At 39.6% G+C, this 14,390-nt stretch overlaps 1 protein-coding gene and 2 non-coding genes across 3 annotated transcripts in view; all 3 read right to left on the bottom strand.

Annotated features, from left to right (window-relative positions):
• The window catches only part of LOC141651661 (uncharacterized), an 86,433-nt gene that overhangs the window by 58,514 nt on the left and 13,529 nt on the right, over positions 1 to 14,390 (bottom strand). The window lies entirely within an intron of this gene.
• On the bottom strand, positions 1,562 to 1,668 carry LOC141654309 (small nucleolar RNA R71). The gene has a single exon (XR_012547870.1). It is a non-coding gene; the product is annotated as a small nucleolar RNA R71 (small nucleolar RNA).
• On the bottom strand, positions 11,962 to 12,068 carry LOC141654421 (small nucleolar RNA R71). The gene has a single exon (XR_012547982.1). It is a non-coding gene; the product is annotated as a small nucleolar RNA R71 (small nucleolar RNA).

Below are 14,390 nucleotides of genomic sequence, written 5' to 3'. Positions count from 1 at the left end.
TTTATTATTGGAATCATTAGTAGGTATAATCTCTTAATCCCTTTTTAATTATTGCTAATTACTTTTATTTGTTCATCATGTTTCACTTTGTTAGTATGATTGACAACCTTGCTAGCATGTTCAACATGATAATGAGTGAGTAGTCTCTTAGCTAGGGTTAATGGGTGATTAGGGGAAACCAACATGGGGAATGATTCATGCTTAAATTAATATGCTTTCATGTTTTATTTGCTTGCTTGTTTTGATCTTAACTCATGCACATGTTATATTTGATGAAATGCTAAGCCTATGAATCCTTGCATTTACTATCATCTCCTATCTTTTCAATGAGACTTGTAAGACATAACCCAACTCGAGTCTCATTAGACCATGCATGTTGTTGAGTAGGGAAGATTAAGTCGACTTGTAGGTGTTGTACAATCTAATCGATTCGGCTCCGGGACCCAAACTTTCCTAGGATTGTAAGATATAACCCAACTCAATCCATCACAATAATAATTGCTTGCTTATAATTTGAGAACATGTTTGTATGATCATGTCCCATGATTCCCCTATGATCCCATGACACCCTAGTGCCTTTAATCAATTGTTTACACCCCTTTAATTCATCTTGCTTGTTTTATTTTCATTGCTATTTTAGTTTAGTAACCTTCTACATCAACCCAATTTGTGACACCCCTTAGACACCACTAGTTACAATAGAATTCTCATTTCAACTCCCGTCCTTGGGATCCGACCTTTACTTGCCTCTTTACTAATTGTAGAGTTGCTTGTGGAGCTATAAATTGTGTTTTGATTCGACCGTGACCAACGACCACATCTTAATTTGTGAACACTTAGCGGGATCGCATCAAAAAATGGCGCCGCTGTTGACGGTGTTTGTTTGATTTAGATTTCTTTTTATTGTTATTAGTTGTGTCTTTCTTCGCCTTGAGGAAGTAAAACTCCTCAAGGTTTGTTCTAATTGTTTTCGAGTTGTTTGATATTTTGCATGTCTAGAAGGTTACAAGGTGATTTGTTACCTTTTGACCGTGAAATCGAAAGAACCTTGACGAACAATAGGAGACTTGTTAGGAGGAATTTGAGAGGTGTTAGTGAAGTTGTTCAACCCACTAGTGAGTTTGTCAATCCTTTCGCAATAGAAGGAGAAGAAAACCCATTACACAATACCCCACAAAATCCACCTACAATGCCAAAATTCTCGTCACACTCCGTACCCACCGAGGAGAATCTACCAAATGGTACTCCTACACCACAACATCTCACCGGAAATTTTATTGCCAAGTCCGCCTTCATCCAATTAGTTGAGAGGAGCCAATTCGGGGGGATGCCTAGTGAAGACCCTCATTCTCATATGGAAACCTTTTGCGATTATTGTGATGCTATCTCTCAAACGGGCGTGACTCAAGACCAAATTAGATGGGTCTTATTTCCTTTTTCCTTAATCGGCACCGCGAAGAAATGGTTCAAGGGCCTTGATAAGGCCACCCTTGGAATAGATTCTTGGAAGAAGTTGGCTCTAGCTTTCTACAAAAAATTCTACCCACCGGAAAAGACTAACATGCTAAGAGCTCAAATTACGGGTTTTAAGCAAAGGGATGAAGAGTCTTTGTATGAAGCTTGGGAGCGGTTCAAGGGAATTTGTCGCTCATGTCCTCACCATGGACTTAGCGAATGGTTTTTGGTGCAACAATTTGGGAACGGTCTTTATGAAGACTCAAGAAATATCCTTAATATGGGATCGAATGGGATGTTCACCGAGGTTGATGACAACCAAACTTGGAGCAAAATTGAAGAGATGGCAATCCACAATTCACAATATAGTAGGCCTCGCAAGGCTACTAGAGGAGGAAATCACGAAGTGGACGCCGTTACTCAATTAGGTGCCCAACTAAGCTCCCATATCGATACTATCAACTTGAAGTTTGAACAAGCTATGGCTAGACTTGAGGAAAACTCAAAATCATCAAAGCATCATGTTAATGCCATGACGGCATCCTCATCAATCCCAAGTGGGATATGTGAGAATTGTGGAACTTTGGGTCATGACCCAAGTGAGTGTAGGGGAAAAACCGAACAAGTTAATGCTTTCCAAGCATATAAAAGTGGTACCCCTTATTCAAATTTTTACAATGAGAATACCAAATTCCATCCAAATCTCTCATACAAAAGCCAAAATGTTCAAAACCCTCAAACAACATACACTCCACCACCCATGAGAAACCAAAATCAAAGACCCTTTTTCAATCAAATCCAAAGTTACCAAAATCAAAATCCATACAATCACCAAAATGACCAAGGTTTTGATGTCCAAAAAGCGGTCCTCCAAATGCAAAAGAATCAACAAGAATCTTCCACTCAAATGCAAAAAGATAGCCAAGCAAAGGAAACCACCATCAACAACATTCTAGCTCACAACAAGATGTTGGAAACACAATTGACTCAGCTAGCATCTTCAAGCTCACAAAGACAAAAGGGGCAATTACCACCTCAAAGTAATTCCCCCTAGACATGAAACGGTTAGTGCCATTCACTTGAGGAGTGGTACAAGGTATGAAGCACCGAAGAAGCAAGTTGAGGATGAATTTGTGGAAGCTAGTGAGAAGGAAGAAATTGTGCAAAACTCCAAAGATGGAGAATCATCAAAAGAAGAAAGTTCAAAGTAGAAAAATGAAGACAAGGCCAAGGAGAAGGAGCCCATTGTGATTAGACTTCCTTTTCCAAGTCGTCAAGCCAAACCCAAATTTGATGATCAACTTGGAAAATTCATGGAAATTGTGAAGAATTTAGAAGTCTCAATTCCTTTCACGGAATTAATCAATCACGTGCCGGCCTATGCGAAATACATGAAAGATATCCTCACAAATAAGAAGTCAATCCGGAAGCTTGAGACTATCGCCTTCACCAAGGTGAGTAGTGCAATACTTCAAGGGAGTTCACCTCCAAAGTTAAAGGACCCGGGAAGCTTCTCAATACCGTGTACCATTGGCGACACAACGATCAACAAAGCCTTATGTGATCTAGGGGCTAGTGTGAGTGTCATGCCGTACTCAGTGAGTAAAAGGTTGGGGATGGGAGAGCTTAAATGCACTAACATCACACTCCAAATGGCCGATAGATCGACGAAGACACCGTTAGGGATATGGGAAGATGTCCCCGTGCGAATTGGGAAGTTTTTCATCCCGGTGGACTTTGTCATTGTTGATATGGAGGAAGATTCCAACATTCCAATCATCCTAGGAAGACCTTTCCTACACACCGCCGGTGCGGTGATTGATGTGAAACATGGTGAGCTCACTCTAGAAGTGGGAGATGAAAGCATAACTTTTAATCTTGACAAGACTATGAGAGCCCCTCGTTTGCATGAACCATGTTTCATGATTGATCATTATAGCCGAAAGGATGAGAGGAAGAAATCGGAACTCCAATGGAAGAAGAAAATTGAAGATTCTCCATTCAAAGAGCAAGTGAATTATGACAAGGAGAGCTTGCAAAGCTCATCAAAATCAACCAAGGAAGAAGAGGATGGCCTCATTGGCCAAGAGAAGAAATTGGGAGAGTTGTCTCCATCTAAGCAAGAGATTTTCAATGATCAACTCAATGAAGTTTGTGGTCTTTGGGACGACGAGTTTGAAGGGATTTTTAACCCCTACATCGGACATGCCATCGATCATGATCAACAACAAGGGCCAAGGTCTATTGAGGACCTCTACCATAATAATGAACAAGCTTTTGATTACTTCTTCAAGGTGTTGAGCAACATCAACAACACCTTGAACATGCCCCCTTGACATCTCATCAAGAATGAGAGTTTGGTGGAGTCCTCCCTAAACCACCACTTGTAAATATTTCTAACTCCCTAACTTATATTTCAATTCTTGTATTGCATTTTTGTCATCTTTGGATTTTTATTTACTTTGATCAAAATAATTGTCATGTTTAAGAGAAGTGAGGGAGGGACTAACAATTTCAATTGATGTGTAGTGTTTTTAGCTTAGTGTGGGGATGGCAATTGCCTAGGCTATCCATGCCTTAGTAGTACCCCCACAATGACGAACACAAGACTTGAAGAAAGAATGGAAGAATGGTATGGGAAATGCAGTGTGCACGGATGGAACTGAATCCGGGTACACAGGGGAAGAATCCGAGCGGATTCCCAAGAATCCGCCCGTCTTATGCAATCCGAGCGTCCTGCAGAAAAGACGCCCGTCCTGAACTGCGCTGAGTTTTGAAAATTTCTTGACTGTTAAAGAATCCGAGCGGATTGTAGGAAGTCCGCCCGTCTTGAGGAATCCGTCCGTCTTTAAGCAAATCCGCCCGTCCCGTGTTCAGCAAATCCGAGCGGATTGTACCAAATCCGCCCGTCTTTAGGCGAGTTTTGCAAAGTTCAGAAAGAGCAGAATCCGCACGGATTGGGCAGAATCCGCACGGATTGCCCCTGCAGATTTGAAAATTTAGACCTCTTTAAAACCCCTCCTACCTTCATTCATTCATTCATTCATTCATAAACACTACCCACAACATCAAAACCCTCATCCTCTCCATCACAAAAACAAAAACCCTCAACAACATTCACCAAAATCAAACCAAACCATCCTTCCAACAACAAATTAATCACTCCTTCTTCAACAAAAATCAAAACCAAGCACAAAATCTTCAACCTTTGAGTCGATTTTTTCCATAAAGGCAAAGCCTTTCACCTTCAAATCGATTTGGGCATACTACAAATTAAAGATTTTTCATTCTTTTCTTGGTTAGTTCATCAATGGCAAGGACTAAGGGAGCAACAAAGGCAACAAAGGCACCAAAGGCTAAGGCACTCTCACAAAGGCAAAAGGCTCTTCAAACAAAGAAAGCATTGGCTATGGTGGTAGCAACACCAAACTTGGAAGTGCAACAACAACAACAACCTTCTATGGGAGCAACAACACCTTCTACTCCGGTAATTAATCAACTTTTGCATTATCCGGAGGTAACTTTTATTTCCGATACCCATAGAAATACCTTTGTCAAGTTTGCTATGAAGTCATTACAATCCACCAAATTCATATGTAAAGATACCTTGGAAAAATTGGGTGTTCTTGAGCAAACAAAAGCCTTTTTTCAATGCCATGGGGTTGAAGAAATTGTTTGAAACAAGGGAATTGACATACCCCTCCCTTACCTTGGAATTTTTAAGTTCTTTGAAAGTCACCAAAGTTGAGAATAGGGAGAATATCGAGTTTCGTCTAGCTAATGTTAGTAGACGCATTACCTTTAGGGAATTGGGTGAAATTTTGGGTCTTAGTGATGAACCGAGTTACTTCAAGAGTTATGGAAAGTATGACCCCGCACCTCTTTGGGAGGCAATCTCCGGGAAGAAATTTGAGGATTTTCATGCGAGTCGTGCTCTTTTGGTCCATCATCCGGGCATAAGAGTATGGCACAAGGTCGTGGGTAACACCATAATTGCTAGGAAAGATACCAACCATTTCACAAGACTTGATTTTATTCTCCTTGAATCGGCTTTGAATATCGGAAGAGTTCACACCAAGCCTTATAATTCTTTGAGGCTCTTGGTAGATAGATGGCTTAATGTTGATTTTGGGAAGAAGGGCACGACCGTTATTGTCAATGGCGGCCTAGTCACACTCCTAGCTAAGCACTTTGATCCTAACTTCAATAAGGATAACAAGTACAAAGCAAAGGAGGGTGGCCATCTTGTCGATATGCATATTATGATTCACAAGTTCAAGTGGGTTGCCCATAACCCCCTTGACACTAAGTATGGATGGCTAACTAGTGAAGCTAGATCGTTCACCTTGCCTTCAAAGATTTGCCGTCTAAGCGTCCACCGGACCAATTATCTACTTCCCCTTTCTGAAGAAGCCGAGTATATCATTCAACAACAAAAGGGCGATCTTGAAATGCCCTCCTCTTCCATTGTCATACCACCTTACCCCTTTAAGTATGAAGAGTTCAAGCCGGAAGGAGTTGAAGTTGGGAAAGACTATGTGACTCTTCTCATGCAAGCAATGCACAAGCAAGCCTATGAAGATCGGAAAAATGCCTACTTGGCTCAATATCCACCCCTCCTACATCTAGCTAGGCAAGGACTACTTGATCCATCTTGTCCTTTGCCTAGTTGGGCGGATAGAGAAGTCTTATTTCCGGGTGCATCTAGGGTCGTTTTGGGTGACAATGAGGTTGTTGGAAATGATGAAGAAGTTGATGATAATATTGAGGAAGAAGCAAGTGAAGAAGAAAAGGATGGTGAAGATGATGATGAGGAAGATGAGGAAGAAAGTGAAGAAGCAAATGACAAGGAAAGTGGTAATGTGTCCACTTCTCAAGAGGGAAGTGATGGTGATAGCATGATGGAAGATTAGCAAGCCTTGGAGACTCCTACACTCTCATGGTTTGTCTATTTCTCTCTTTGTATTTTATTTCATTTTGATCATTGTTGGAGTAGTCCTAGCCCCATTAGAGGTCTCACACCTCGGTACCATTGAGGTGTTTTCATTCTATTGTTCCCGTTTTGAAAATCCAAAATGACAAATTAGTTTCATGCATACACAACGGGAGGTAATCTAAATTATCCTCTCCGTCATAACAAAAACCATGCATCATGTAGTATAGCTTAGTGTAGATTGCATTTAGTATAGAAATCATGCATCATCTTTGCATAATTTCCATCATTTTGGCCATTGAGGACAATGCCCATATTAGTGTGGGGATGGGAATTCTAACATTTAACTCTTATTCAAAAAATCCAAAAAAATTGAAAAATTTGAAAAATTGAAAACCCAAAAACATGTTTATTTCCTTTTGTATATATTGTCTTGTATATATTGTGTTTGTTCTATCCTTGTTCACATTGATCGACTACGCCACATCCGAGACATGAGGATATTGAAGACCGCATGGTATGATCTTTCCAATCTCCTTCTTCCTCTTTATGTTAATGACTATGTGGCTTTATTTTGATTGATGCGGTAAAAACAATGTGAACTTAGGACTTGCATCTAGCTTATATGTCATATTAGTTGATAGAATCACTTGCATTAGGATGTTTATATTAGTTGCATCATGGCATGTAGTTGCATGTTAGAAATGTTTTGAAAAATGCCTATTTAGGAACTTTGACAAGAGCAACTAAGCCATTATAAATGCTTGTTCAACTTAAGACTTTGCCTACTAGAATGGTTGTAAAACACTCTAGATAGTGTCATACTAGTGTCTTTTGACCCATGACCCAAGGCCTAGTCAAGGGTTTGCATGTGAGTCACCTATCCAACCCCGTGATGCGATATGGACTTGGTTAACTTGTCTAGGTGACCTTGATTGACCTTGTGGTAAGGCAACCCAAAAATATTTTCTATCAATAAGCTTGAAGTGCTCATCTCAAACAAATTTTGTCATATGGAAGTAATGTAATGCCAAGGAAACCTCAAATGTTATGAATTGTTGAATGTTGAGAAATCTTAAAGTTGTTTTGATGGAGGTTTACCACTTCGATGTGCTTTGGTGTGGGATCCATTGAATTGGGCCCCCATACGGTTGTGAATTCGGCCGCCCAGAGACAGAGTGACTTCACCCCGAAAAGCTATTGTCTAGAGGTTAACCGGTTGCCTAATAAACGATTGGCGAAAGCAAAGGACACTAGCCCGGAAGGGACAAACCCCATCCTAAATTTTTGAAATGTGAAAGTGAAATGAGGACAATTTTGAAACACTAGTCATATCCACCCGTTGTGAATAAAGATTTGAGCATTTCATTCCCAAAAAGCCTTTTGTCAAGCCACTTGGTCGAGCTTGGGACGATCCATGACCTTTACTTTTGTAGAGAACTCGAGACTTGTCATGTCATATGCCACTAGCATCATAGGGATCATCATTCCACCACCATCCGATCGCTCTTGACGAAAGCATTTGGAAATTGAGGACAAAAGTAGTCTAGTTTAACACCATTTGGAGGTGATTTAGTGCCATCCTCCTAGACTTAGTAATTTGTTGAACTAGTATTTGTGAAGGATTACATGCTCTTAAATTTGTTCCTCTTTAGTGCCTCCGCCACTTGATGAGGGAGTGGCTATTCTTTTTGTAGATGCATCCATTATGTGTTTTTGTGTGCTTAATGTTTGGATGTGTCGCCATTTTGGCAAGACCCACCTTGCCTTGCAAGAAGGCATCCTACCTCATGGTTGTCTTGTTGTGAGTTGAAGGGGCGGAGTGAGACCCGCTAATTGTCTCATATCGGCTATATTATTAGGATAGGTTAGTATTGGTCCTAGTCTTTGTCACCTCTTTACTCGGGACGAGCAAAAGTTCGGTTTGGGGATATTTGATGTGACCATAATTGGCGCATATTTAGCCCCCGAATTAGCCTTGTTCCCATGCTTTTTAGTGCCTATTTGGGTCATTTCTTATCTTTAGTTCTTTGTTTTGCATATTCTTTGAGATTTTGATCCCTTGGTAGGAAAGGAGTAAGAATCTTGCATTTTCATGGCAAAACGAGACTAAATTGATCGAATTCAATGACCAAGCATCAAGGAGAGACGAGATTAGAAGACCTTTGTACATATTATAGTAGAAGAGCAATGTTGAGAAAAGATCCTTGAGTCCCCAAGGAAATCCCCAAGGAATTTATGAAGAAAAGGGAAGAAAAGAAGAAGAATTGTTGCTGACTGACAATCCGAGCGGATTGTCACCAATCCGTCCGTCCCGCAGCAAAGACAATCCGAGCGGCTTTGCCACAATCCGCTCGGATTCCACCTCCACAATCCGCCCGGATTTCCCGAATCCGCTCGGATTCCAACGCTGAAATCCGCCCGTCCCGACCCTATTCCGCCCGGATTCTAGTACAGCACGGATTGTCTTCTTCAAGCCTCAAAGAAAGACGCCCTTCTCTCAGAAAATACCGGAGTCTCCTTGCTCAACTTAAAAAGTGTAATTACTAGTTTAGCCCTTAGTTAACCCTAATGCATCCTCCCTAATTTTCACTATAAATACCCCATTAGTCTAATTAGAGGAGCATGTTCTTCTTATCAATAATTAGTGTAGTTAATATCAATCAAATCTCTCTTTAATATTGTAATCAAGTATTAATCAAGTTTTAATCCAAGTTTTAGTTCTTCAATCTCTTTTTTGTTCATCCTTTATTTTGGGTAATTGAAGATTATTTGGGTTATTGTTGGGAGATTGACAACCTCTCAATCAAGCATTCAAGTACTTCTATTATTCTTGCTTTATTATTGGAATCATTAGTAGGTATAATCTCTTAATCCCTTTTTAATTATTGCTAATTACTTTTATTTGTTCATCATGTTTCACTTTGTTAGTATGATTGACAACCTTGCTAGCATGTTCAACATGATAATGAGTGAGTAGTCTCTTAGCTAGGGTTAATGGGTGATTACGGGAAACCAACATGGGGAATGATTCATGCTTAAATTAATATGCTTTCATGTTTTATTTGCTTGCTTGTTTTGATCTCAACTCATGCACATGTTATATTTGATGAAATGCTAAGCCTATGAATCCTTGCATTTACTATCATCTCCTATCTTTTCAATGAGACGTGTAAGATATAACCCAACTCGAATCTCATTAGACCATGCATGTTGTTGAGTAGGGAAGATTAAGTCGACTTGTAGGTGTTGTACAATCTAATCGATTCGGCTCCGGGACCCAAACTTTCCTAGGATTGTAAGATATAACCCAACTCAATCCATCACAACAATAATTGATTGCTTATAATTTGAGAACATGTTTGTATGATCATGTCCCATGATTCCCCTATGATCCCATGACACCCTAGTGCCTTTAATCAATTGTTTACACCCCTTTAATTCATCTTGCTTGTTTTATTTTCATTGCTATTTTAGTTTAGTAACCTTCTACATCAACCCAATTTGTGACACCCCTTAGACACCACTAGTTACAATAGAATTCTCATTTCAACTCCCGTCCCTTGGGATCCGACCTTTACTTGCCTCTTTACTAATTGTAGAGTTGCTTGTGGAGCTATAAATTGTGTTTTGATTCGACCGTGACCAACGACCACATCTTAATTTGTGAACACTTAGCGGGATCGCATCACTTTTCTTAAGGACTTAATCGTCATTTAAGCCCTTAGTAACCCTAATTTGTGCACCTAATCCCCATTATAAATACCCCATTATACTAATTAGATTATCATGTTCTTCTTATCAATCTTTAGTGTAGTCTATATTATTCTAATCTCTCTTTAATCTTGTAATCAACTTTTAATCAAGTATTAATAAAAATCTCATTTCCTTAATTTCTCTATTGTTCATCCTTTATTTTGGGTAATTGAAGATTATTTGGGTTTATTTGGAGGATTGACAACCTTCCAATCATTCATCAAGTACTTCTATTATTCTTTGCTTATTATTTTGGAATCATCATTAGGTATAATTCTCTTAATCCCTTTTTAATTATTGTTAATCAACTTTACTTATTCATCATATTTTGCTTTGTTGATATGATTGACAACCTTGTTAACATGTTAAACTTGATAATGAGTGAGTAGTTTCCTTAACTAGGGTTAATGGGGAATTAGGGGAAACCAACATGGGGGATGATTCATGCTTAATCTAATATGTTCACATAATTTATTTGCTTGCTTGTTGTGATCTCAACTTATGCACATGTTATGTTTGATGAAATGCGAGGCTATGAATCCTTGCATTTTTTACCCATCACTTACCTTTTCAATGAGACTTGTAAGACATAAACCAACTCGAGTCTCATTAGACCATACATATAATTGAGTAGGGAGGATTAAGTCGACTTATAGGTGTTGTACAATCTAATCGATTTGGCTTCGGGACCCAAACCTTCCTAGGATTGTAAGATATAAACCAACTCGATCCTATCACAACAATAATTGCTTGCTTATAATTTGAGAATATGTTTGTATGATCAATTTCCATGAATCCCCTATGAACCCATGACACCCTAGTGCTTTTAATCAATTGTTTACATCTCATTTTAGTCATCTTGCTTGTTTACTTTTATTGTTATTTAGTTTAGTGATCTTCTTATCTCAAACCAAATTGTGACACCCCTAGACACCACTACATGCAATCGAAAATCCTACATCAGTACCCGTCCCTTGGGATACGACCTTTACTTGCCTCTTTACTAATAGTAGAGTTGTTTGTAAAGTCATAAATATTGTTTTGGTCTAGGTGCTCCTAAGGACAAGTAACCGAAATCTAAGCCAAAGCGGACCGACCAAAAATGGCGCCGTTGCCGAGGACGGTGTTAACTTGATTTGATTTTCTTTGATTGTTATTAGTTCTGTCTTTCTTTGCCTTGGGGAAGTAAAACTCCTCAAGGTTTGTTCTAATTTTTTTCGAGTTGTTTGATATTTTGCATGTCTAGAAGATCACAAGGTAACTTGTTACCCATTGATCACGAAATTGAAAGGACTTTGACAACCAATAGAAGACTTGCTAGAAATACTTTGAGAGGTATTGGTTAGGTTGTAGATATTCAACCAAATACTATTGAGTTCATCAACCCTTTTGCAAGAGAAGGAGAGGAGAACCCAACACAAAATCAACCACACAATCAACCCACAATGCCTAAGTTTTCATCACATTCCGTACCAACCGAGGAGAACCTACCCAATGGTACTCCCACACCACAACACTAAACCGGAAATTTTATTGCAAAATCCGCATTTATCCAATTAGTCGAAAGAAGCCAATTTGGAAGGATGCCTAGTGAAGACCCTCATTCTCACATGGAGACTTTTTGTGACTATTGTGATGCGATTTCACAAACCGGAGTGACCCAAGACCAAATTCGATGGGTCTTATTTCCTTTTTCTCTAATTGGTACCGCGAAACAATGGTTAAAGAGCCTTGATAAGGCTACTCTTGGAATAGACTCTTGGAAGAAGTTGGCTCTAGCTTTCTATAAAAAGTTCTACCCTCCGGAAAAGACTAACATGCTAAGAGCTCAAATCACGGGTTTTAAGCAAAGGGACAAAGAATCTTTGTATGAAGCTTGGGAGTGATTCAAAGGAACTTGTCGCTCATGTCCTCATCATAGACTTAGCGAGTGGTTCTTGGTACAACAATTTTGGAATGGTCTTTATGAAGACTCCCGAAACATTCTCAACATGGGATCAAATGGTATGTTCACCGAAGTTGACGATAATCAAACTTGGAACAATATTGAGGAAATGGCGGTCCATAATTCACAATATAGTAGACCTCGCAAGGCTACTAGAGGAGGAAATCATGAAGTGGACTCTATTACTCAATTGGGTGCTCAACTTAGTGCTCATATTGATACCATCAACTTGAAGTTTGAAAAAGCTATGGCTAAGCTTGAAGAAGCCTCAAAATCACCAAAGCAACATGTTAATGCCATGGTAGCATCTTCATCGATTCCAAGTGGAATATGTGAGAATTGTGGAACTTTGGGACATGACCAAAGTGAATGTAGGGGAACAAGTGAGCAAGTGAATGCTTTTCAAGCATACAAAGTGGTACCCCTTATTCCAACTATTACAATGAAAACACCAAATTCCATCCAAATCTCTCATACAAAAGCCAAAATGTTCAAAACCCTCAACCGACATACACCCCACCTCCAATGAGAAACCATAATCAAAGACCCTTTTACAACCAAAACCAAGGTTACCAAAATCAAACTCCATACAATCAACAAAATGACCAAGGTTTTGATGTTCAAAAAGCGGTCCTCCAAATGCAAAAGAATCAACATAAATTTTTCACTCAAATGCAAAAAGATAGCCAAGCAAAAGACATCACCATCAACAACATCCTAGCCCACACAAAAATGTTGGAAACTCAAATGACTCAACCAGCAACTTCAAGCTCTCAAAGACAAAAGGGGCAATTACCACCTCAAAGTAATCCCCCAAGACATGAAACGGTTAGTGCCATTCACTTGAGGAGTGGTACAAGATATGAAGGGCCAAAGAAGCAAGTTGAGGATGAAGTTGTAGAGGCTAGTGACAAGGAAAGAGTTGTGCAAAACTCTAGGGAAGAAGAACCCACCAATCAAGAAGTTTCAAAGAAAAACGAAGAAAAGGCCAAAGAGAAGGAGCCCATTGTGATTAGACTTCCATTCCCGAGTCGTCAAGCTAAGCCTAAGTTTGATGACCAACTTGGAAAATTCATGGAAATTATGAAGAATTTAGAAGTCTCGATTCATTTCACGGAATTGATCAATCACGTTCCGGCCTATGCAAAGTACATGATGGACATCCTTACAAAGAAGAAATCAATCCGGAAGCTTGAGACTATTGCCTTCACTAAGGTGAGTAGTGCCATCTTCAAGGGAGTTCACCTCAAAAACTCAAGGATCCGGGAAGTTTCTCCATTCCATGCACTATTGGTGACACTACAATCAACTTAGCTTTATGTGACCTTGGGGCAAGTGTTAGTGTCATGCCATATTTGGTTAGCAAGAGGCTAGGAATGGGAGAACTCTAATGCACCAACATCACGCTTCAAATGGCGGATAGATAGACAAAGACACCTTTAGGGGTATGTGAAGATGTTCCCGTGAGAATTGGAAAATTCTTCATCCCGGTGGATTTCGTTATTGTTGACATGGAAGAAGACTCCAACATTCTTATTATCTTAGGAAGACCTTTCTTGCACACCGCGGGAGCGGTGATCGATGTGAAGCATGGAGAGCTCACCCTTGAAGTGGGAGATGAAACCATCACTTTCAATCTTGACAAGACCATGAGAGCTCCCCGATTGCATGAGCCATGTTTTATGGTTGATCACTATAGCCGGAAGGATGATAGGAAGAAGTTGGAATTTCAATGGAGAAAGAAAGTGGATGGTACCCCATCAAAAGAGCAAGGAAATTGCAACAATGAGAGCTTGAAAATCTCACCCATAACAAGTGAAGAGGAAGGCCTCATTGGCCAAGACAAGAAAGAAGGAGAGTTGCCTTTATCAACTCAAGACTTTTTTAGTGAGCAAGTAGACGAAGTATGCGGTCTTTGGGATGATGAGTTTGAAGGGATATTTAATCCCTATATTGGTAATGCTATGACCCAAGACCATCATGGAGAACAACAAGTGCAAAGATCTATTGAGGATCTTTATCATGATAATAAGCAAGCTTTCGACTACTTCTTCAAGGTGTTGAGTAACATCAACAACACCTTGAACATGCCCCCTTGACATCTCACATTGGATGAGAGTTTGGTGGAGTCCTCCCGAAACCACCATTTGTAAATATTCTAACTCCCTAACTTGCATTTCAATTATTCTATTGCATTTTTGTCATTTTTTGGATTTAAGTTTTTGTGTCTTGATCAAGATATTCAGCATTTTGAGAGAAGTGATGGAGGGACTTATGAATTTATTGTTGTGTAGTGCTTAG

The sequence above is a fragment of the Silene latifolia genome, chromosome 4 (assembly GCF_048544455.1).
Source record: "Silene latifolia isolate original U9 population chromosome 4, ASM4854445v1, whole genome shotgun sequence".
NCBI lineage: Eukaryota > Viridiplantae > Streptophyta > Magnoliopsida > Caryophyllales > Caryophyllaceae > Silene > Silene latifolia.
The sequence above is the reverse complement of the archived record's forward strand: the minus strand, read 5'-3'. Positions and strand labels throughout refer to the sequence as shown.